Source organism: Trachypithecus francoisi, unplaced genomic scaffold (assembly GCF_009764315.1).
Source record: "Trachypithecus francoisi isolate TF-2019V2 unplaced genomic scaffold, Tfra_2.0 Lachesis_group18, whole genome shotgun sequence".
Lineage (NCBI taxonomy): Eukaryota > Metazoa > Chordata > Mammalia > Primates > Cercopithecidae > Trachypithecus > Trachypithecus francoisi.
Window position 1 is genome coordinate 18,365,984 of NW_022681463.1, and position 22,588 is coordinate 18,388,571.

Sequence of the window (22,588 nt, forward strand, 5' to 3'; positions counted from 1 at the left end):
ACTATTACATTATTTTAAGGTACAGAGATGAGGAAAAACATGAGCTTCAGGAAAATAGACCCCTAACTCAGGGTGTTTAGAGGAAAATGTGTGGAGAAGTAGTAAGATTCAAGCTGGAGAGACAAGCAGAAGCCAAGACTCTCTCCAAGGACAACTCTCGCATCCCTCAACTGTCTTTCAGATCCCAGCTAACAAACCACCAACCCAAATATATTTATGCAGACTCCAGGCAGGAGCATGCTCAATGTAAAAAAAAAAAACTCTTCTTCTGACTCTCCTACAAAAGAAACATAACCAATTTACATTTCTAGCAAATTTCCAGCATAGTATAAAAGTTTATTACAAAAATGAATATCAAAATAACAATATTTTATTGCTAGAGATCAAAGAAACTAGTAGAGAAGCTCCATATTTATGAGAACTAGTTGTAATAACATTTACTTATTTGAGACCATCTGTGTGAACACGGAAATAGCCTCATTATATGTAAACACATAATAGTAGTTATTAAAATTTGATTCTCTTTGTACTGTACTCAAACAAAAAGAGAAACAGAGAAGCTAAGGTAGGTTTTCTATGAATGTGGAATCAGAGAAACAAGTATATGTGAAAAGAAACTGCAGAGTTTGCAAATCTTTTCTGGAATATTTAAAATTTTTATTAGAAAATCCAAGATGCCACATAGCTAGCCCCAGCTATTAGCCTCACCTTAACCATGCAGACCTGGCCATGCCCTCCATGGGGATGTCCACAGTCATCCAAAACAGCAGGCTGCCCTTTGAAGTGATCTCTGCCACATCACATGTATACACACGCCTGCATATTTTTTCTCATACATGGAACTATCCTGCAAAAACTGTATTACTCTGAATTTTACAGATGATACAAAAGTCTCAGCTACTGAATGAGTGCTCAAGACTATAGAGTTGATAAGCCAATATATAATTCAGATTCTTGCTTCTCAAAAGCCAGCCCTTTTCTCCTTACACCTTCCTGTTCTCATGGAATCAGCTTTTCCCATGGGACTTGTAAGCTAGCTAGACTCTTAAAGCCTTTCCCTTGACACATATTGCAAGAAGATAGCAATACTTTGACCCATCTAAACTTGTGGTTCATAGTTCAAAGACGTTTACTATTTACTCATGAAGTTATTTTGAATAGTAGTTGTCCCTACTTTGCAGATGTAAGCTGAAACCATGCAAAATGGTTTTAATAGTCAATGTGAAAATTCTTTCTGTAACCTTTAAAAATTTTTTGTGAAAACATTTGTCGAGTTTGTAAATGTACTAAAAATGATGAAAATAGTAAAATTAATATTTAGTGTACTAGAAAACAAACACTGAGGATGAAAGTATTTCATTATTTGTAAAAAATTTATTAAGAGTGCTTTAGGATATGAGAGCGATCTGGCTGAGACGTCTGTTACCCTATTGATCGCCAGGGTTGATTCGGTGACCTGGCTAGCTAGGCGTGTGTGCTCTTCTTCCCTCACCGCTTTATGTGTGTCCCTCAATAAGTGCGCACTCCGTGGAAGAGGACGTCCATTCCCCAGAGAAGAGGACCAGTCTTCGATCAAAGGTATAGGAGTAGCTGCGCTCCCCTGCTAGACTCTCCAAACATGCTATTTTTTTTCTTTTTTTTTTTTTTTGAGATGGAGTCTCATTCTGTCACTAGGCTGGAGTGCAATAGCATGATCTCAACTCACTGCAACCTCTGCCTCCTGGGTTCAAGCGATTCTCCTGCCTCAGCCTCCTGAGTAGCTGTGACTACAGGCGCACACCACCATGTCCAGTTAATTTTTGTATTTTTAGTAGAGACGGGGTTTCACGACGTTGGCCAGGATGATCTCGATCTCTTGACCTCCTGATCCGCCTGCTTCGGCCTCCCTAAGTGATGGGATTACAGGCGTGAGCCACCACGCCCGGTCAACAAGCTCATAAGAGTAGTTTAGAGCCACGGGCAGCTAGGAGTGGGGAAATGGTTGCCACTTAAACAGTGGTGGGCATGGACGCCTGGCGCTGCCAGCTTGGTTCCAGTGGGGACAGGGTCTTTCATGATGAGATGATGAAACTTTAACAGCTGGTGCTGGATAATCAGAAAGCACTACTCAAGAAGGAGCAGAGAAAAAAGCACCTTCAGCCATTCATGGTGCAGCCAAATCCAGAAGCCAGGCTAAGTTGGGTGAAGCCAAAGGCCAATGAGGAGCGCACTCCTTTGGTGGATTCCCTTACTCCCACAGCAATGTCGCTTTATGGCAATATGGCCTAGCTGCTGTCCTGAAGCCAGATGCTCAAGATTTGGAAACCAAATTTCATGTTCTTCCAGTCAGCTCCCTTGTTCTGGGAGAAAATACCGAAGAGAGTGTTGATGGGGAAGACACCGCGGATACTGCTTCCAAGCCAGATCTTCAGAAGATTTTTCCAAAAACAATAGTATCTCAGATAGTCTGAACTTTGATGAGGAGAGTGATAGTGAAAAGAAGAAGGAAAGAAAATAAGATCCCAGGCTACATATTCAGAAACAGGAAGACCCAATTCAGTATCCAGCCTGCACTCGACCACAGATGCAGCTGCTTCCGTTTCCGGTGCTGCTGCCCAATCCGCCGATAACGAGCTGGGAGAAGTGGAGGACCTGAAGGACTTCCCTTCCGTTTTCGATTTTGCAGCCCAACCGCCACATAACCGGCTAGGAGAAGTGGAGGGCCTGGAGGACTTTTAGGTATAGTCCTTCCCTTAAAGTGTCACAGTAAGATGTCATATAATCAAGGATTAAAAAAAGGAATGGATTGGGGCCCCTGCTCCACTTACTGTATATACTTGGGAAAAGAAGAAAATCAGAAGACATTTCTTCTTACAGCTAGAAAGCGGAAAAAGAGCAAATCATCCAACTGTCTTATCTTCACTGATCCAACTGATTTATCTCGTGAAGGAGAAAGTTATACTGACAAACTTAGATCCAACCTCAGGGAACCAAGTTTACAGTTTATGACCACGGTGTCTGCCCCATGATGGCCGGGGTCTGGTAGGGAAGGCTCACACACGGCAGGAGCTAGCTGTCGTCTCCTGTGAAACAGATGAAGTGGGATCCGAAGGTCCTAGGAAAATGTTTGTGATCATTCCCGGAATGACGGTGAATCATGAGCAGATCCCATTTCAGCCACGAAATAACTACGACAGCTTGTTCTCAAGATGGCAGAACAAAACTATGGCCCGGGTGCGGTGGCCCACGCCTGTAATCCCAGCATTTTGGGAGGCAGAGTCGGGCGGATGGTTTGAAGCCGGGAGGTCGAGACCAGCCTGGCCAACGTGGTGAAGTCCCAGCTCTACAGTACAAAAATTCACCGGTTCAGTAGCGCGCGCCTGTAATCCCAGCTACTCACGGGGTTGGGCACGAGAATCTCTGGAACCCGGGTGGCGGAGGCTGTAGTGAGGCGAGATTGCGCCACTGCACTCCAGTCTGGGCAGAGCGAGACTTTGTCTCAAAAAAACCAAAAACCAAAAACCAACCAAACAAACAAAAAACAAGTGTCAGGAGAGGCTTTGGGAAGGATTCCCAGTGGACGTGAGCCCTGCAGGCCTAGGCAGGCCTTTGGGCTTTCTTCTTGGCTCCCTGAAGCCTGGATCATAGGCACGAAAGGTGTTTTGCTAAGTTTTTTGGATTATCGGCACCCCTCTGGGTATTATGTGACTCCTACACCAGTTCGCCCTTCCCAGAATGTATCTGAAACTTGAAATGCAGGAGTTCTGTGAGCTCTGCTGTCAGCACCGTTCAGCCACAGCCCTTGTGCACATAACTGCCAGCATTGGGCAAGGCACCTGTGGCGGCTGCTCCCTTCGATTTCCCTTCTGTGGACTGACCTCTCATCCCTGCCTACTCCTGGACCGCATTAGATAAGCATGTTAAGGAGTGCCAACTGGGAGCTGCAAAGATCCTTGGCTCATCCCCCACTGACAAGTCCCACCTGCTGGGTGTGGACAAGACTGTTTCTATCTCAGGCATGCTTCCCCTCAAGTGCCTCCGGCACAGCTGTGCCCAGAAGCCTCACAACTCCTCACCATCACTCCTCCCCCACTCCCCACTTCCCTTTCCCACACTGTCATCCTGGGGCACTGCCTGGCAAGCTACCTTCACTGAACACAGAAGCTAAGGAGAACTTAACGGTGGGCCTACTGGACCTCATCCTGTTCCTCCTCCTCCCTCTGGTTTAAACAGATATATAAATAACCTAATTTCACATAATTCTTGTTTATGTGTGCAGATTATTGGTTTTATCTAAGTCCTAATTATACCTTTTATATGTTATAGAAATAAAAGTTAATTTCCATAGAAAAAGAGAGAATAGGCAGTGCTTAGCTTCTTCTCATCATAAAACTTACAACATGGAGCCAGCATCTTCTCAGTGCTTCATCCAATTGTCATACTCCTTTCTAAATTTGGATCAGCTTGCAGCATTGTATTCTTTGTGTCTTCAATGTCTTGAAGTGTCTCTGAGAATTCCTTTAATGTGAAGTTCTTACCAGCTTCACTTCCTCTACGACATCTTCATTTTTTTCTTCACAACCATTTCCCTGTTTAGGTTGATAAGCCCACCTTCACTAAGCTCCTCTGGCTGCATACTGAGTCTCTCAATGGCAGCAGCATCAACATTCCTATGGCTGGCTATTGCTTCTATGAATCCATTTATGTTAGATTTGAATTTCACATCCAATGCTATCAATTTTCATTTTTTGTTGGACAGCTTTGTTGGCCAATTCCCTGTCTTGATTGCCTATTTTTATAAAATGTCACATGGGTCTATCGCTGGGAGACAAAGAAGCAACACAACTACATGCTTTGTTGTCTGTGCGGAAACTGAACAAATAACAAATGCAACAGCGACCAATCACCAGTACACTATGAAAGAAGTGGTTAGGTTGGTTACCGATCACGATGTACATCTGTTATTTACAAAGTGATTTAAGGAGTGAAGAGTTTGCAGCAAAATGTGTACTTCATGCCATTATTCACAATCTACCATGGGAACTAAAATTTAAATGAAGATGTTGGGTGGGTACGGTGGCTCACACCTATAATCCCAGCACTTTGGGAGGCCGAGGCGGGTGGATCACTTAAGGTCAAGAATTCAAGGCCAGCCTGGCCAACATGGTGGAACTATGTCTCTACCAAAAATCCAAAAATTACCCAGACATGGTGGTGCATGCCTGTACTCCCAGTTACTCAGGAGGTTGAGGCAGGACAATCACTTGAACCCAAGAGGCAGAGGTTGCAGTGAGCTGAGATCATGCCACTGCACTCCAGGAGGACAGAGTGAGACTCTGTCTCAAACAACAACAACAACAACAAAACACCTAAGTTGTTGGGGCACTGACATTATTCAACTAAACCATGATGACTGAAATTCACGCAAAGTGGACTCATATACAGTGAGGGCTACCTATATAAACATAATCAAACCCTGGAGTATTCTGGGATGGACTCCACTTTTTTTTTTGTCATATTGATTACTTTCCTTCCTTGTGTCTCCGACCTCAAAGGCAGTAGAGGGTAATGGTTTAACTGATCCTGGAGTTAAATTGCCTTTGGTTGCAGACTAGTCTGCCGGTTCCTGTCTGTAACTTGTCTCATACCTGTTTTTCTCTGGTCCTCTATTTTCTCACCTGGTAAAACTATAATAATAACCATCCCTATCTTATAGAGTTTTGTGAGCATTGCATGAAAGAATCCATGTAAAATCCTCAGAATGTATCAATCGTAGAGTAAGAATCCAGTAAACACTTTTATTTTAATGATATTATTACTCATAGTAGGTGGTTCTGAAAAGTTATTTATTTAACACATATTTATTGATGTTCTGCTATGTATTTGTTGCTGAGAATATAGTGGAGAAAGGTTTTTCCCCATAGAGCTTACACTCTAGTGAGGCAAACATCATTTGTTCATTAAAAATTAAAACTCATTTAAAAAGATAAAAAATAAGCCTATGAAAAGATAGAAACATATAAAACTGATAGAAAAATAATTTCAGATAAATCACGCTAAATGCTTTTTTAAAAGTGTGGTTGTAAAACTGTTAAATGCAGAAGAAAAAAATAAGTGAATTTTTTGGACAGCCTAAGAGCTCTGCCCCTGCTTTAGGGACCTGAGAAAGAGTCACCTTTAGTCTTTCCCAACACAAATCTTTAAATCTGCTCTTCAGAGAATTATTTCCATGACGATGTACTTGCCCAGTTCTTGAAGTGAAAGAAAAAAAACCGATTTCACCAGTATTTACTTGTTGCTGTTAACAGATCTAAATGTTGAACGGCAGTTGGCCACCTCAGTATCCATTGCGAGTTTTTATCTTCTTTTATGGATGAGTGTATTTGACTATGTCATCCCAGACTTTCCTTATGATAAATTGAGGTATTTGCTCATATAAATATTTCAGGAAGCAAAACAAGGAGACTTGGAAAGAATGCTTGAAGAGGAGATAGATCTATGTCCAGATCCTCCTCCTATACCACTTACATGTGTTCTCCCTGTTGTTTAAGCAGAAAAACACAAAGCACAGTTCTAAAAATACTTTATCAGTGCATTATTTCCAGTTTTGAAGACTTTTAGAGGGGACTAAAAAGCGCCCAACCAGGGGCTGACAGAGTAGCTGCCCTGTCTTTAGAATGCAGGTTGTAAAGGGGGCATCAGGCTCTCATTGTAGCACACAGCTCTGTTGTCATGGAACGTGGGAGAAAGCATTCTCCATGAATGTCTTCATATTTTGAAGAATCTTAATTACAACAAAAGTGGTATTTTGACAATTCTGTTAACAATGTGGAGGAAAGGAGGCTTGGTGCTCAAATGATGTATTTCCTTGATTATTCTGAAGATTCTTTTCATGTGGGGTCTTCTTGCAGTGTGAGGCAGACTGCTTGGGCATTCAAGGAGAAGGGGTGGGTCCTGTTCCACAAGGCAGATTAGCTGCAACCATATGTGTGTACAAAAGGAATAATGAGGGTAAAACCACAAAGTAGCGATTGTGAACTTTCTGCTTCCAAATTCTCCCAAGCTTTGAAACAGGCGAAGTACAGGGCCTGCTGTCTCTGCAGAACAAACAGTAATGGTTCCAGCTGCATCCTCTCCTGTACCACCTACTATTCCTTCAAAGAACTGAAAATAGAAGAAGCCAGCTCTCAAATAAAAAGTGCTATCTCAGCACTTTGGGATGCTGAGGAGAGCGGATCACAAGGTCCAGAGATCAAGACCATCCTGGCTAGCACAGTGAATCCCTGTCTCTACTAAAAATACAAAAAATTAGCCAGGCATGGTGGCGGGCGCCTGTAGTCCCAGATGCTCGGGAGGCTGAGGCAGGAGAATGGTGTGAACCTGGGAGGCGGAGCTTGCAGTGAGCTGAGCTCGCACCATTGCACTCCAGCCTGGGCTACAGAGAGAGACTCCATCTCAAAAAAAAAAAAAAAAAAAAAAAAAAAAAAGGCATGTCATTGTTGGTGGATCAGGTGGGCATCTTGGTGCAGAGGGGTGGGGTGTGTGGCTTATGGAATGAAGTCACACTGCAAGCCTCAATGTCTTTGTTTTGAAAAATGGTAGTGCAATCTTCAGAGAAATTCATGTTTAAAGAATGCTCAAAACGCCAAAAATAAAATTTAAAAAGAAAAAGAGGATCAGCAATAAAGCCATTAGGAAGTACAGGTCAAAGTCAAGGATTAATTACTTCGATAGATATTTAATGAGAAAATACTTTATGCCAGGCAGGGCTGCTGTGTGTGACTGTGCAGTGTGTAGACTACAGAAGAGCCCTCGGCTGCTCATCCTATGCAGGGTGGTGGAGGCCCTAGAGTCAGACAAGGTTTTCTCTCTGAGGATAAAATGGTGAATCAAATAGACAAAGTCTCTCTCCTCGCAAAGTATACATTTCAGTGCAGGATGCAGACACATTAGCAGGCATGTATATTACAGTGTGTTGAATGTCATGTACGTGGAGTGTCATGGGTGCGTGGAAGAGGACCTTGATCCACAGAGAATCCTTCTGGAGCGGCTACAGCTGGCACCATGGAGTACAGGCAGACACCTGTACATTTGTTGCTCTAATAACATATTTCCTTGATTATTATAAAGGTTCTCTGCATGTGGAGAGGATCTTCTCCCAGTGTGAGGCAGAGAGCTTGGGCCTTCAAGAAGGGGCGGTCCCTGTTCCATAAGGCAGATTAGCCACAACCGTATGCCTGAACAAAAGGAACAAAGGGGGTGAAACCACACAGTATGTGAGCAATGGGAGTGCTTCAGACAAAGGGAGTGAAATTGGCAAAAGCTCAAGCAAAAGAAAGGCCTGATACTTTCAAGCCTCTGACTGAATTCAGTTTAAATTGGAGCATCAAGAGTAAGAATGGAGAAGGAGCTGGAGAGGGAGGTAAGGGCCTGCTCACGCACAGCCCAGTTGACCATGCTAAAGTGTTTAGAGCAGCGAGTGAATGTTGGCAAGCAGGAAGGAGGAAGGGTCCCAGGATCTGCATTTTGCAAAGACCATTATGAATGCCAGGTCCAGACTGATTTGAGAGGAACAAGAGGAGAAAAAGGGTGCATACCACACATTGCAGATTTTACTTTAGAAACTTGTAAATTGTCTATTAAAAAATTTAAATAAATTAAAAGGAATTAGTTAGAATTGAAAGTAAAATTCCGTAAATGACCTTACCTATTTATCCATTTGGTGACAAAACCACACAGAGAAAAGTTGTTCTAAGTGATTTTAAAAAACATAAATGACTGTGTAACCCCAGTGGGATATACCCCAGGGAAAAAAAATCCCTGCAAAAAATCACTTAAACTGTTTTCAGTAATTGTTGGAGGAAATGTTAATATAATTATTCTGAGATTTCTAATCTAATACATGTAAAGTCATAAAAACACTGTAATTTTAAAGGAATTTAAAATTTGTAATGCAAGAACAAGAAGGAATTGTTTTGTATTACAAATTGTAGAGACTTTAATTTTTTTTTTTTTTTTTACAGAAAATATGTGAATGACATTTTTGGTGATAACAGGTGAGGCCTAAGGGTAGTCTAAAGTGGGAAGATAGAGACAAGAAAGCAAAATTATTGTACAAATTAAATAATAAGAAATTTCTGTTTTCTCTTAGCAGCTCAAGAAGGAAGGAGAATTTGAGGAAGGCTGAACTCAGAGAAGAGAGGTGGTAAAATAGAGAGAAAGGTCTCTGGAGAGATCAGCTACATGGTAGCCAGCTGGGACCCGTGGAGGACAAAGATCATTATGATATTCCCTGCAGCAAGAAGCAGCAAATGAACTGTCAGGCCAGTGAGGTCTGACACCCAATTATAAGTTGTCAAACACAAACACAGTGTCTTTCCATCAAACCTACATTTGTTAACATTATTTTAATTTACCTTCTGTTTTTTGTCAAGCACTGATATTGTGTTAAATCCTTCAGACAAAGTTTGGTGCTTTCATGACCTGACTATGTGTTTGCAGTCAGTGTTTGGAGAAATGAGAGAGATGAGGGAGAAGAAGGGCCGTGTGTGTTCACATTTTGGAGCACAGCAGTCCCCAGACCAGCTTGGGAAGCAAGGTGAGCTAGTGACAAGGTGGCCAGAAAGTATAGATGAGCAGCTAGAAACAGGAGTGGAGAGAGACAGGGTGAACCGGGGGGTGGGAGAGAGAGCTGGAAGTCTTAAGATTAAGCCAAGAAGTGTGGTAATAAGATGCTGTCACTCTGAGATGGGAGGGAGAGTTAGTCTTCGTATTATGCCATATTAGATACTTATAATTGCTTGAGAGTCATACCTCAGATGTAATCTCTGCTATGCCCCAACTAGCCATGAGATTTGTGGGCAAGGTATTTCATGTCCCAGAGCCTCCTCAATTTCTTACTCTGTAAGTTTCTCCTTTGTTCTTGTTTGCTTCATAGCACTGGTTGACCCCATCTGCTCCTGCTCACACACAGCCAATGGATCCACAACACACAACTGCATGGGCCCAGAGGTGGTGGGCTTCACTCTCAATCACTAATTTCCAAACAGAGCTGGGAAAAGAAGTTGATGAAGGGAGTTAGGTGAACTCCTAAGAATTCCTAAGAATCCCCTTTCCTCGAATGCTCAGACAGATCCTGGTTTTTGTTTGTTTGATTGATTTTCTTATTATGTTTTAAGTTCTAGGATACATGTGCACAACATGCAGGTTTGTTACATATGTATACATGTGCCATGTTGGTGTGCTGCACCCATTAACTCGTCATTTACATTAGGTGTATCTCCTAATGCTATTCCAATTAATAGAAAAAGAGGGAATCCTCCCTAACTCATTTTATGAGGCCAACATCATCCTGATACCAAAGCCTGGCAGAGACACAAGAAAAAAAGAGAATTTTAGACCAACATCCCTTATGAACATCGATACAAAAATCCTCAATAAAATACTGGCAAACCGGATGCAGCAGCACATCAAAAAGCTTATCCACCATGACCAAGTGGGCTTCATCCCTGGGATGCAAGGCTGGTTCAACATACGACAGATCCTGTTTTACAGACCTTCCATGGCCCCAGTATCTTGGCACTGTTTGTTATGCAAAAGTTTATCTTGGGCAGATGGGATTTCCGCTAATCTTCCATTTGCCTGGCCAGTCTAAGACAGTGTCCTTGACGTGCTGTTGCTGCCTGCCCTGCTCAGTTTGGCATTGCCTGGTGGTGGTCACTGTGCCTGTGCAATTCCTCCATTTCCTAATGTCAGGCTCAATGCAGGGATGTGGGCTGAATCGTAACTGAGGGGCACATTGAGAGCTGGAGGAGCACAGAAAGGTTGAGAATCACTGAGCAAATGACCGAATCCTTGAGGAGTTTAAGTATATCTGAAATCTTAGAGCAATACAGCCAGTCCCTGGAAATAGGGTTAAACTTCAAACTTAAGCATTATAACACATGTCTATGAAGTTTCTGTTTTGTAATGCTTAAAATTCCCGTTGACACTATGGGGCTGAGAAAAGGCCCATTTTTACTTAAAGCAATAAGTGTCTCATTCACCAAGGCAACGTTACCTTTCCCATGATAAATGGAACTGAAGCTGTTTTCGGGCTGCTACCAAAATTATGCTGAGGAACATCTACCACATAAATGACATTCCTTAATTGTTTAGCGTAAAGATTTCTCAGCATTCTGAAGAAATTGATTCCTCCTAGTTTAAATAAGAAAATGTGTCTTTCTTTTAAGATATAAACAGTGACACCTATAGAAGGATCAAATACAAAAAGAAATTTCTTCCATTAAGTAATTTCCAGAGATTGTCATTTTCTTAAAGACCACATACATGCTTACTCACACGCGCACACACACAGGACTAACACAAATTACAGCTGATTGGGAAAATCTCAACATTTTTTGCTATTTTGTTGTTTTTTTTCCCCCTAAAATGTCAGCAAAAGTGAATAAAATTGTGAAGCTCTGCACGGTAATACAATGTTACCATGGAGAAACATGTAGAGTTGCTAATCCCATGCATTTAGTTGTTTAATTGAGTGTTTTTATACTTTTTAATGCAAGAAGAGTGACATCAACTTGAAGACCCCATAAGATATTAACTTCATACAGGAACAATTTTTGCTTCTTTGATTTTTAGGGTTGACCTTACTTTTTGAGAGCCATGCATTTAATAATAATGCATTAATAGTAATGCATTTAACAGTAATGAACACAAATGTTAAGTGTATGGTTGCAGTGATAAACCTAAGATGTGACCCAGTTTGTATCTGGACATCTTCCATTAGCCTTTGCTCTGTCTGGTTTAAGAGAGATCCTACTTGCAACTTAAACAGAAAAAGGACATCAGCTTGCATTCCCTGTGCTCTTAATTAGTGTTTCCTACAAAACAACAAGGAAAAGCAAATAAACAGAAAAAACGCACAAGGGGTGTGAAATTCAATTCCTGGAAGAGGAAGGTTGATGGTCAATAAGCGCATAAGGGCATGTTCAACCTCCCTGATAAAAGAAAGAAAGGAAGATTAAAGCAGCAATATGATGCCATTTCTCACCTGCTCAGCAGATCAGCCAAAAATTAGAAGTCTGACCACCTGAGACTGGGTAAGGACTCACTGCTTGTGAGGTCACACATCTATATGTGTATTTTGAAGGAAAATTTGGCATCATCTAGAAAAGCTGTACTTTTATAAATTGTGAAATATTTTTAGTATATAAAAAAGGTAGAGAAAATATAATAAACCTCTATGTATCTTCCATCTAGCATGAAAAATATACACTGAAAATGTTCTGTTTATCTTTTCTCATTCCCCTTTTCCTCATCTCAAGTGAAACCTCTGTCTTGAACTTGGCATTTGTCATTTTTCATGCTTATTTCACTACTTATGTATGCCTCCATATACCACATCTTTGACCTTTACATAAATGGTATTGTATTGTATATTCCTTCTTGCAACTTCGGGTTTTGTTTATTCCTTTTTCTTGAGCTAAATATTATCTTTATGAAATTTATCCACATGTTAATTTATCTATATATCTGTGATATATGTAGCTGTAGCTTGTTAATTTTAACTTCTTATAGTGTTCCTTTGGTAAATACACTGTAGTTTACTTTTTAGTCCCCTACAGATGATCAATTAGTTTTATTTTTCCAGGATTTTTTTTTTGGGGGGGGGGGGCTCTTATAAACAATGCTGCAATAAGCATTCTTGTGTGGATATTTACTGTGAAAACGTGGGTGTTTTTCTGGGTCTGTATTGTACTCTACAGAGTAGTATGGGGTCGTTTAGAAGAAAACTTCTCAACCTTTAACGTGCATTTGAACTTTCTAAAAATGCAAATTCTGATTCAGTAAATCTAGCATGCGAATAGAAATTCTGCCTCTTTAACAAGCTCCAAGGTGATGGCAATGTTGCTGGTCCATGGACCGTGCTGGGGGTTTATGAGATCTCAGAGCTGTTTGCTTCCCAGGCAGCTTCTTAGTACATCCCTGTGAGCAAACATCAGCATGCTTGACGTCTCCTCATCTATACCATGAATGGCATTATTCTGGTTTACTCTTTAATACTGAATGGACCACTTTACACAGTGTAACCTTTCCAAACAACTGAATACGCCATAACAAAGTCTTTAAGAGATACAATACCATTTTTTTTTTTTGAAACTGAGTCTTGCTCTGTTGCCCAGGCTGGAGTGTAGTGGTGCGATCTCAGCTCACTGCAACTCTTGCGTCTGGGGTTCAAGTGATTCTCCTGCCTTAGCCTCCAGAGTAGCTGGGATTACAGGTGCAGGCTACCATGCTCAGCTAATTTTTTTGTATTTTGTAAAGACAGGGTTTCACCATGTTTGCCAGGCTGGTCTTGAACTCCTGACCTCAAATGATCCACTTGCCTTGGCCTCCCAAAGTGCTGGGATTACAGGCATGAGCCACCGTGCCTGGTTAAGATACAATAGCATTTCTTTACAAAGTCTTAAAGTTGTCATAAAACACTCCTTGAATTTGATATATAGGTGAAGTCATATGTCAGCGTTGGCCAGATGCTGGTGCTAAGCACATATAATGCTGGAGTTAAAGGGTTATGATGGCATTTACCCAGGGGAAAAAGGCCGTGTCCCTCGTCTTTTATTTTCTTAAGTAATTCGTGAAATGTGTTTGTCTGGAGGTTTTTTGTTTTGTTGTTTTGTTTTTTGGTGTGTGTTTTGTTTTAACAAAAAATGTAATGAATGCACTTGGCAAAGAAAACCAAAATTAATGTGTGAAAAATAATGAAAGCAAGTCTCTGCCCACTCTGTGCTCTGGGCCCTCTCTTTAGAGGCAGGTGCTGCTGCCAGTTTCTTAAACACTGTAGCAGACAGACCTTTACGGTGGCCCAATGACCCCCAACTTCTAGTTTCCCACCCTTGAGCTCTCCCATCCCTTGAAGAGCACAGGACCTATGACTCGCTTCCGACCAAGAGAACACAGGAAAGGCGGCAGGTTATATGTGATGACGATTGTGTGATGATGTGACTATGTTATGAAGACTGTAGTGCTATCTTGCTTGAGCTTCTTGCTTGCTTGCTGACTTTGAGAAAGCAAATGGCATGCTGGAAACTTCATGTGACAGGAAACTGTGGGCAGCTGGTAGAAGGCAAGAGCGGCCTCCCACGGACAGACATTGCTGATAGAAGAAATCACTCAGTCCTACAACCACAGGTACTGGATTCTGCCAGCAACCACATGGGTTTGAAAAAGTAGCTCCTTCTCCAGTCAAAACTCCAAATGAGAACACAGCCCCAACCACCACCTTGATGGTAGCCTTGCAGAGAATCCAACAAAGCCATGCCCAGATCCCTGACCCAAAGAAACTGGGAGATAAGTATGCATTGTTATAAGCACTAGGTTTGAGGTGACATTGTTATACAGCAAGAGAAAATTGATATAGTACCTTTCCATAAATTGCATGTGCAAAATATTTATACATGATTATTTTTGTTCCAATCTTGGAAATTATTCAGTATGGTCATGTATACATCTACCCTCTTAAATTTTAAGGCAGCATAATATTCCAGTGATTGAGCATTCAAATTTTACTTAGCCAGTCCCCAGTTACGGATTTTTAGGTTGTTTTCCTAAAAGACCCCACTCTGTCACCAGAAAAACATGAAAGTGGCTGCAATGCCTCGAGACAGTAAATTATTTTTTAACAAACTTCTGTTTTAGTTCCCACTCAACTGTCCACTTTGTCTTTTTATCATTTCTTCCAGCTGAGGTTTGAAGCAGGGTTGCTAATCATCCTGGTTTGCCCAGAACTGAAGGGTTTTCTGGGATGCAGGACTTTCAGGGTTAACACCAGGACAGTCCCGAGGAAAAATGGGACAGTTGCTCACCCTATAACCCCTTTAAAAGTACAAATAAAAGGAATAAGGTGAAAATCCCTAAAATTGCAGGTGACTTCCTCAAATCTCAGCCAACAGAGAAGGAAGCGCATTTCTGATACCTGGCTTCTGCTGGCAGAGGGTCTGCTCATCTCAGCTTTGAGGCCTCTGCTAAAAGTAAATATGTAAGTTTCTTTAATGCAAGAATAAGAGGAAGACTTTGGGTTTTCAGAACAATAATCTACCTCTTTTTATCAAGGGGATAAACCACTCAACCTAAAATAATAGTTATCCACATAGGACTTGGATTATCACCTCATAAAGCAGCAAGATTCTTCTATTATCACCTAAATAAAGCTGCCAGGAAGCTGGAACAAATAGGCCAGGCAGAGAGAATCTCTGCAAAACGAGAGGCTGTGAATTATAAAGGCTTTAGAAATGTGCAGCTGCAGATTGGATGATGCTTGCATTTGAGTCAGGCTGGCTAGAGGCCATGAGCGGATGACTTCATGTCTCTGAATCTCAGTTTTCTCATCTGTAGGTCACGGTGCATGGCAGGTGTTTAATAAATACAGGTTCCACCTCTCTTCCTCTCTTAAGAGATGGAAAGTAGGTCATACTGGATGGGCAGAGGTGGGCATGTATTCCAAGAGGAGCAGACATGCAAATTCTAGCTTCATGTTGCCCAAAATATTAAGTGCACTTGGAAAGGGGCACTGAGAAAAACATTAACAGAGTACTCAGAAAGGGGAAAAACTACGTTTATTAAGCACACTTTTACCGTATCCAAGAGCGACAGCAGCAAATCTGCTCAATAGCACATTTGAGTGTTTCCACAGGCATGGCGGTTGGGAGCCGCTTTGCCACACCCATGGAAAGGTTGTCTGCTTTAAGTTTATTACTTCATATTTCATTGTAGGCATTAAAAGCTTTCATTCTCCTTAGGAGGAAAAATACCCTATCCTGTCATATACTTGAAAATAATAAATTAAAGCACCTTTTAGCCTTCTCTTTCCAACACTCAAAAAACCCAATTCATATACTATTTCCTCAGAAACAGCAAATGTATTTGTGCAGCAGTTTTGGGCCCTCCAACCACAGCTGTCATTACACAGTCACGGTGCTCAGAGACTCTGTGAGAAAGCTGTTACCTGCACTTGCCAGTTCAATAGTCAGGCTAAGTGGAATTAAAAGGGCCCCAGGCAATGGGCATCCTCCTTTCACTTGTGATACTTCTGAAAAGAGACACAGATGCCTGTGTGCTTGCTGTGTTCATTTGCGAATATCCTGTCTGCAGAAGAGTGGTTAGAAAATATCTAATGGGGAAAGGAAACTAAACAATCAAATGAGAGTAATAAGATGTAATGATTACAGAAGGCCATTCAAGATTTTTAGAATAAACAGGAATCTGGAGTCTTACCTGTTTCACACCAAAGAGTGTTATCAGAAAGAGAGAGCTGTGGTTCAGCCACTATCTGTGGGTCATGGGGACAAGGAAGGGAGCGGCTGAGGGGCTTCCTTGGGGGCACATACAGCGGGAAAAACAAAAGAAGGTGATAACCCATTCTGATTCCTTCTCTACATTTTGTCTTCTTACCACTCTCATTGCCTACTCCCATACACCACTCTACCTCCAAGATGTTTCCATAATCAGACTTCTGACCCTCCAACCTACAACGTACATAGCCATCTTAAGAAAAAGCAGGGATTGCATCTCTGAAAATGTCACTCAAGCTTTCTGCAGGAATCATTTATTTCGGTCTCCTTGGTTACTTCAACTCAGATGAGGTCTGCATCTTTCACAAGTACATACTGAGAGGGGGCAGATGAGAACTTCAAGCTTCAGGCAACAGGATGTAGATTACCCACATTCAATAGCAACTACAGAAAAATTTGTTTAGAGGATAAGTAACTCAATAATGACACTTGGTTTCACTTTGAATTTTTCACGGTCCTACATCATCCATCCATTTATCAGACATTGATTCAGCCTTACTATTACCATGCTCATGTTCTCCTTTTCTTTGTAAACACCTTTAATTCTCTTGCTCCTCTGAACCAGCCTGGGCAAGACGAACACTGGAAAAATGAAATACGTATTCCATTCCTGCAGCTGAGCAGCCACACATTCATTTAGCAAAGCACACAGTTTTATGTCTGTCTCACTTTAATGCAGGTTCAGATGTTTCAATACTTCTTGCTAATCATATTATGGATCCTTGGTAGAGTCTGTTTCTCATTCTCTAAAATGACCTTTGACACATTGCTCTCTTGACTCAAATTTCTTGTTTCCCCTTTACCCTCTCACTGTCAACAGAAAACCTTGGCTTAAAGTTCTGAGACGAACTGGAAGCTATCAAATGAGAAGTCCTTCTCCTTGCCTCCACTAAATTAACCAACACACAAAACGTGAACCTAATCTTTTTGCTTTCCCTTCATCTGCAGTGAATAAACTCTCTCTGCTTCTATCAACCACATATTCACCATCCTTTCCCTCCTTCCCGAGAACTCCACTCATGTAAGTGCCCCTTCTGTCTCCTGCATCACCAGCTCCCTCTTTGTTCCAACTCAGTCCAATGTAAAACAAAAGTGTCCTCAATCTTTAATACAATACAAAACAGAACTTCAAAAAACTCCCTTGATACATTATCCCATAGCTACAAATCCATTACCCCGCTTTACCCTCTTCAAGCAAACATCATGGAAAGTTTAGTAGAATTTCTGTCTTCCCTACACACGAGTGTTCCATTAAAACTGCTCACTGAAGTTCCCAGTGACCGTCACTTTGCAAAATAAGGCAAAATATTTTGTATTACCTGATTTCTCAGCAGCATTTGATGCAGGTGGACATTCATTCCCTCTTGAAACACTCTTTCTCCTTGGCTTCTGCGATAGCACCCTCTCCTGCTTTTTCTATCACTTGCTGTGGCCATGCCTTCACAGTTACTCTTTCTCAGTTTCTTTTTTTTTTTTTTTTTTGGACTCTTGCTGTATCTTGCTTCTTCATGACACTGAAATGTTGGAATGTCCACAGGGACATGACCTGGTGCCCCTTCTCTTCCCAATCTCTACTCTTCCTAGGTAGTTCCACAAGTCCCATTTAAATGTCATTTAGACTGAAATAAGTCTCACAGTTGCAAATATCCAGCTCTTTTAAATGCCAGACTCTTACATGCAACTGATTACCTAAGACCTTTACTCAGCAACATATGTCCCTGTCTTTCTTATATCAGTACGTGATTCTTGGAACTAAGGGTTAAGAACAAGACCAAGTTCTTCCCATTTTCTTTATTTTCTTCCTCATATCTAATTCATTGGAAGGTTCTGAAAGCACTTCTTCTGGAAAACACCCTGAATCAATCTGCTTCTCTCCATTTCTAATGCCCCCACCTGAATCCAAGACACCATCATTAATTATCTAGATGATTCCATTAGTCCCTCACTGGTGTCCCTGCTGGCACCTAGGCATTATTCCTATTCTACACATTAGAAAACTAAAGTTCAAAGGAGTCAAATGACTTTATTCATTCAAAAATGGTTTTGGGCACCTGCTTTGTGCCTCCAGACACCTGCCTGAGTGGCATGGTAAATAAATGGCAGTGCCAGGTCTCTCTGACGCTGAAGCCCTATTCTCAGCATCACAAATGCTTTCAGGAATGCTCTAGAACATTCTTTCTAATGCAGAGACACACACACAGAAAATAACCCAAGAACAATGTACCTACACATATGCCACATGCTTCTCAAAAGCAAAACTAGATTAACACAGCCTGAGGCTTTGGAAATTTTCTCAAGAAAGTCAAACTGGTCTATGGGAATTTCTCTCAAGGGACCTGACCTCTTTTCCTTTACCTGTGGGAGTGGCTTCCCTTACCTGGAATGCCTTTAAGGCCACATGCCTGGCTAGTAACTATTGGGCTCTGCAAAAGCATCGCTTTAAGTAGGGAGCTTTCCCTGGCCTCTCTACACCAGCGAAGGCTCCCCTCCTCTGTCCTCACTGGTTGTCTGTGTTTACTTCTATCATGACACTGCTCATACTGTATCACATCACTTGGTTTATACTTACAAAGAACTTTGTCAAATGCTTTAAAAAGGTTAGGTACAATTTATAAATCTAGATGGAGATACTTTAAAAAATGAAAGTCTAAATATCTAACTCCCCTCTGCAAAACCTGACACTCCTGATCGTGTTTGCCCTCACCAGCTTAAACTTCCTGAAAACAAAAGATGTTCTAAATGCTTACTACATACGTGGTTGAATGGAAATGTAAGTCATGTCTGTCACTATACCAGTGTGGAAAACAAATACAGCCACTTCCTTTTGGTTTGTGCAACGACTCACTCAAGACCATTTGCCCTTCTTAGCAAAATATTTAGTGTCTCCTCAATTCCTAGTTCTGTTGCTAAGAATTTGGGGGGCCTACTCTGTCCAAAGAAGACAATACTGCTTCCAAATGTTAGGAAGAGAGAGAGTCCTGGAAAGTCCAATCACCTGCAGCCTCAGAAGGATTTGACCAAAAGACTTGGTGGTGTAGATCTCAGTGTACAACTGTAGCAGGGCCCCTGTCTGGATCAGGGCGACTGTGTTCAGAGGAATTCTAGAGTCAGATGCCAACCTGGGTTAGAGCCACCCCTCTTCCCAAACCCTCTGAGAGGTTTGTGTTGAGGTTGGCTAGGCCTGATCCTCCTTTCTTTTCAATGATTTCTTCCTGGAGAGAAGCGGGGTTGTTGATGTCTTTTATAGCGGGCACACCTTGCTTAGAGGCACCAGAATCCACTCTTACAAGTCATTCAAACTTTCAATTTCAGTGAGCAGGGAGTGAGGTTTCAGTCTTTTTTCCTTCCAGAAAGCCTGAAGGTTAATTTTTTTTTTTTTTTTTTTTTTTGAGACAGAGTTTCGCTCTTGTCGCCCAGGCTGGAGTGTAATGGCACAGTCTCGGCTCACAGCAACCTCTGCCTCCCGGGTTCTAGTGATTCTCCTGCCTCAGCCTCCCCAGTAGCTGGGATTACAGGCATGTGCCATTATGTCTGGCTAATTTCGTATTTTTAGTAGAGACAGGGTTTCTCCATGTTGGTCAGGTTGGTCTTGAACTCCCAACCTCAGGTGATCCACCCGCCTCGGCTTCCCAAAATGCTGGGATTACAGGCATGAGCCACCGTGCCAGACCCAGAAAGCCTGAAGTTTTTAGGCAACTTGGTTCATACCAATTCCAGATTCGTGTTTCAAACAGGTCTCAGAGAGGCAAATTTGCCAGCCCACAAAATGTTCTATTATAACCTTACCACATGAAAATGGATGCCTACCTTTTTGCCTTGCATTTACCTCAGAAATGCTACACAGGTGATTCTTCCTATCAAAATAAAAATCCTGGCCAGGCAGGGTGGCTCATGCCTGTAATCCTAGCACTTTGAGAGGCCAAGGCAGGTGGATCACGTGAGGTCAGAAGTTCGAGACAAGCCTAGCCAAAATGGTGAAACCCCATCCCTACTAAAAATACAAAAATTAGCCGGGCATGGTGGCAGGTGCCTGTAATCCCAGCTACTCAGGAGGCTGAGGCAGGAGAATTGGTTAAACCCAGGAGATGGAGGTTGTAGCGAGCTGAGATCACACCACTACACTCCAGTCTGTCTCAAAATAAACAAACAAACAAATTAAAATCCCTCTTCAACTGGAGACAATATCTGGCATAATTTAGAGGATAATTTTTGCCTCACCTGATCACCAGTACCCCTGTTAGACATGGGTGATAGGGCCCTACATTTTACATAACATGATAAAAGTTAATTGAATTGAAATTACCAGCTATCACTCAGGATCCAGTGCTCAGGGTGGGCACAGTGACCTAACGGTAAACACCTGTTTTGGAGACTGCAACTGTGCAGGCCCCGGGGAAAATGCTTCTCCATGTTTTGCCCTATGGGTCCTCTGGAAGCCATGTGGGTTGTTCTGCTGCCAAGTCAGAGAGAATGAACATGCTAATCTTTCCTTTCAAAGAGCATGAGTACAATATTCTTGAATAACAAAGTGGGTTTTTTTCTCTGACTAGTGCCAAGTGTTCATCTTTTTGTGTCTCTAGGTGTTCCAATTTGTGGTTCCGCAGATACTCAAGAATTCATGAGATATTTCAGCAGTTGCACACGAGTGGCTGAGGGACATTTTGAAGCACTAACAATTCATATTACTGTTAAATTTGTATAAATTATGCCTAGATGTAATATGCATGAGGGGCAATGCTTATTCTTCATATGGACAACTAGGAGAACTTTTGATACTAGTTTAAATAGGATCTTAAATTTTATCTTAAAAATATGTTCATACTTATGTTATTGATTTTTAAAGTATTCTAAAATTTTAGCTTTATTTAAAGATATTTGGTATATATTAATTATAATTCTATTTTTATCTTTTAGTTTTAATAGTCATTCTGAGTATTTCAAAGGAAAAATAACTGAAAAGATACGAAAATGATGTTTTTAATTTTTATATCTATTTAAATTGCATTTCAATAAAATATATTCAAACTTTAAAGACTTTACTGCAATTAATTTAATTTTTAATTACTTAGAAAATTACTTACAAACTAGAATGCTCGTTATGTGAAAATATTAATTAAAACTGCACAATTAGCAAATTTTGCTGAAACACAAGAAAAATAGATTTCATGAAAAAATTATGAGTTCTTTATTGTCTCTAGTTTATCGCTAATCTAAATATTGCTGGTTCATTCACAGAGTGTACAGGCTTGCACCATAATAAAATTCAGTTACTTTGGTATTTTGCTGATTTTCAGTCATATACCTACTATAGCTATGTATCTATTTTGTTTATAGAAAGAAATACATATATTCAGATAGGGTGACAGAACATGTTCTATGTAATAGATTTTTATCATAATTTATGACTTCCAATATTGAAAGTTTTAAGCGGAATGGAGGCCTGCCTGTTTGGACTCTTGCCTTGGTTTCCCATGAGTTTTTGGTGTGGACCAGCTGATGGTCGTTACCTGAACCAAGTAGCAGAACCAGTAAGAAGAAGGTTTTCTTCAGAGAGCGGCAAAGCTGGGCACAGTTTAAATGGCAGCAACCACATATACATTGCTGTGCTGGTTACTACTGAGTGTCAACTTGACTGGGTTGAAGGATACAAAGTATTAATCCTGGGTGTGTCTGTGAGGGTGCTGCCTAAAGAGATTAACATGTGAGTCAGTGGGCTGGGAAAGGCAGACCCACTCTTAAGTTGTGTGGGCACCATCTAAATGTGAAGAGGTTGGACGGGCCTAGCCACCCAGCCTCCATCTTTCTCCCGTGCTGGATGCTTCCTGCCCTCAAACATCAGGCTCCTAGTTCTTCAGTTTTGGGACTTGGACTGGCTTTCCTCACTCCTCGCTCCTCAGCTTGCAGACGGCTTATTGTGGGACCTTGTGATAGTGTGAGTTAATACTTAATAAACTACCTAATGCTAGTTAATACTTAACAAACTAATGAACCGTATTAGTTTTGTCCCTCTAAAGAACCCTGATGAATACAACTGGCAAGCAGCATTTTTTCAAAAAGGACTATTTGAAGACTTGAATTGTGCTAGGATAAATCTGAGAGGTACACCTGGAAAGGTGATTGGGTTGCAGCCTGGGAAGCACTTCTGATTCTGCTTTTGGGGTTTTGCCTGAAGGCAGAAAGGACAGTCACCCATGAAAGGTTTTAGTCAATAGAGCAACATGGGCAACCTAACTGCTTCAGAAAAATCTCTTGGACCAAAT

The 22,588-nt window shown here is 41.3% G+C and overlaps 1 long non-coding RNA gene across 1 annotated transcript in view; it reads left to right on the plus strand.

The window, feature by feature from the left end:
• The window catches only part of LOC117063385, a 32,138-nt gene extending 22,484 nt beyond the window's left edge, over positions 1 to 9,654 (plus strand). The window contains exon 3 of the long non-coding RNA XR_004428893.1: positions 9,134 to 9,654. This is a non-coding gene — a long non-coding RNA (uncharacterized LOC117063385). The remainder of the gene's footprint in view (positions 1 to 9,133) is intronic.
• The last annotated feature ends 12,934 nt before the right edge of the window (positions 9,655 to 22,588 follow it).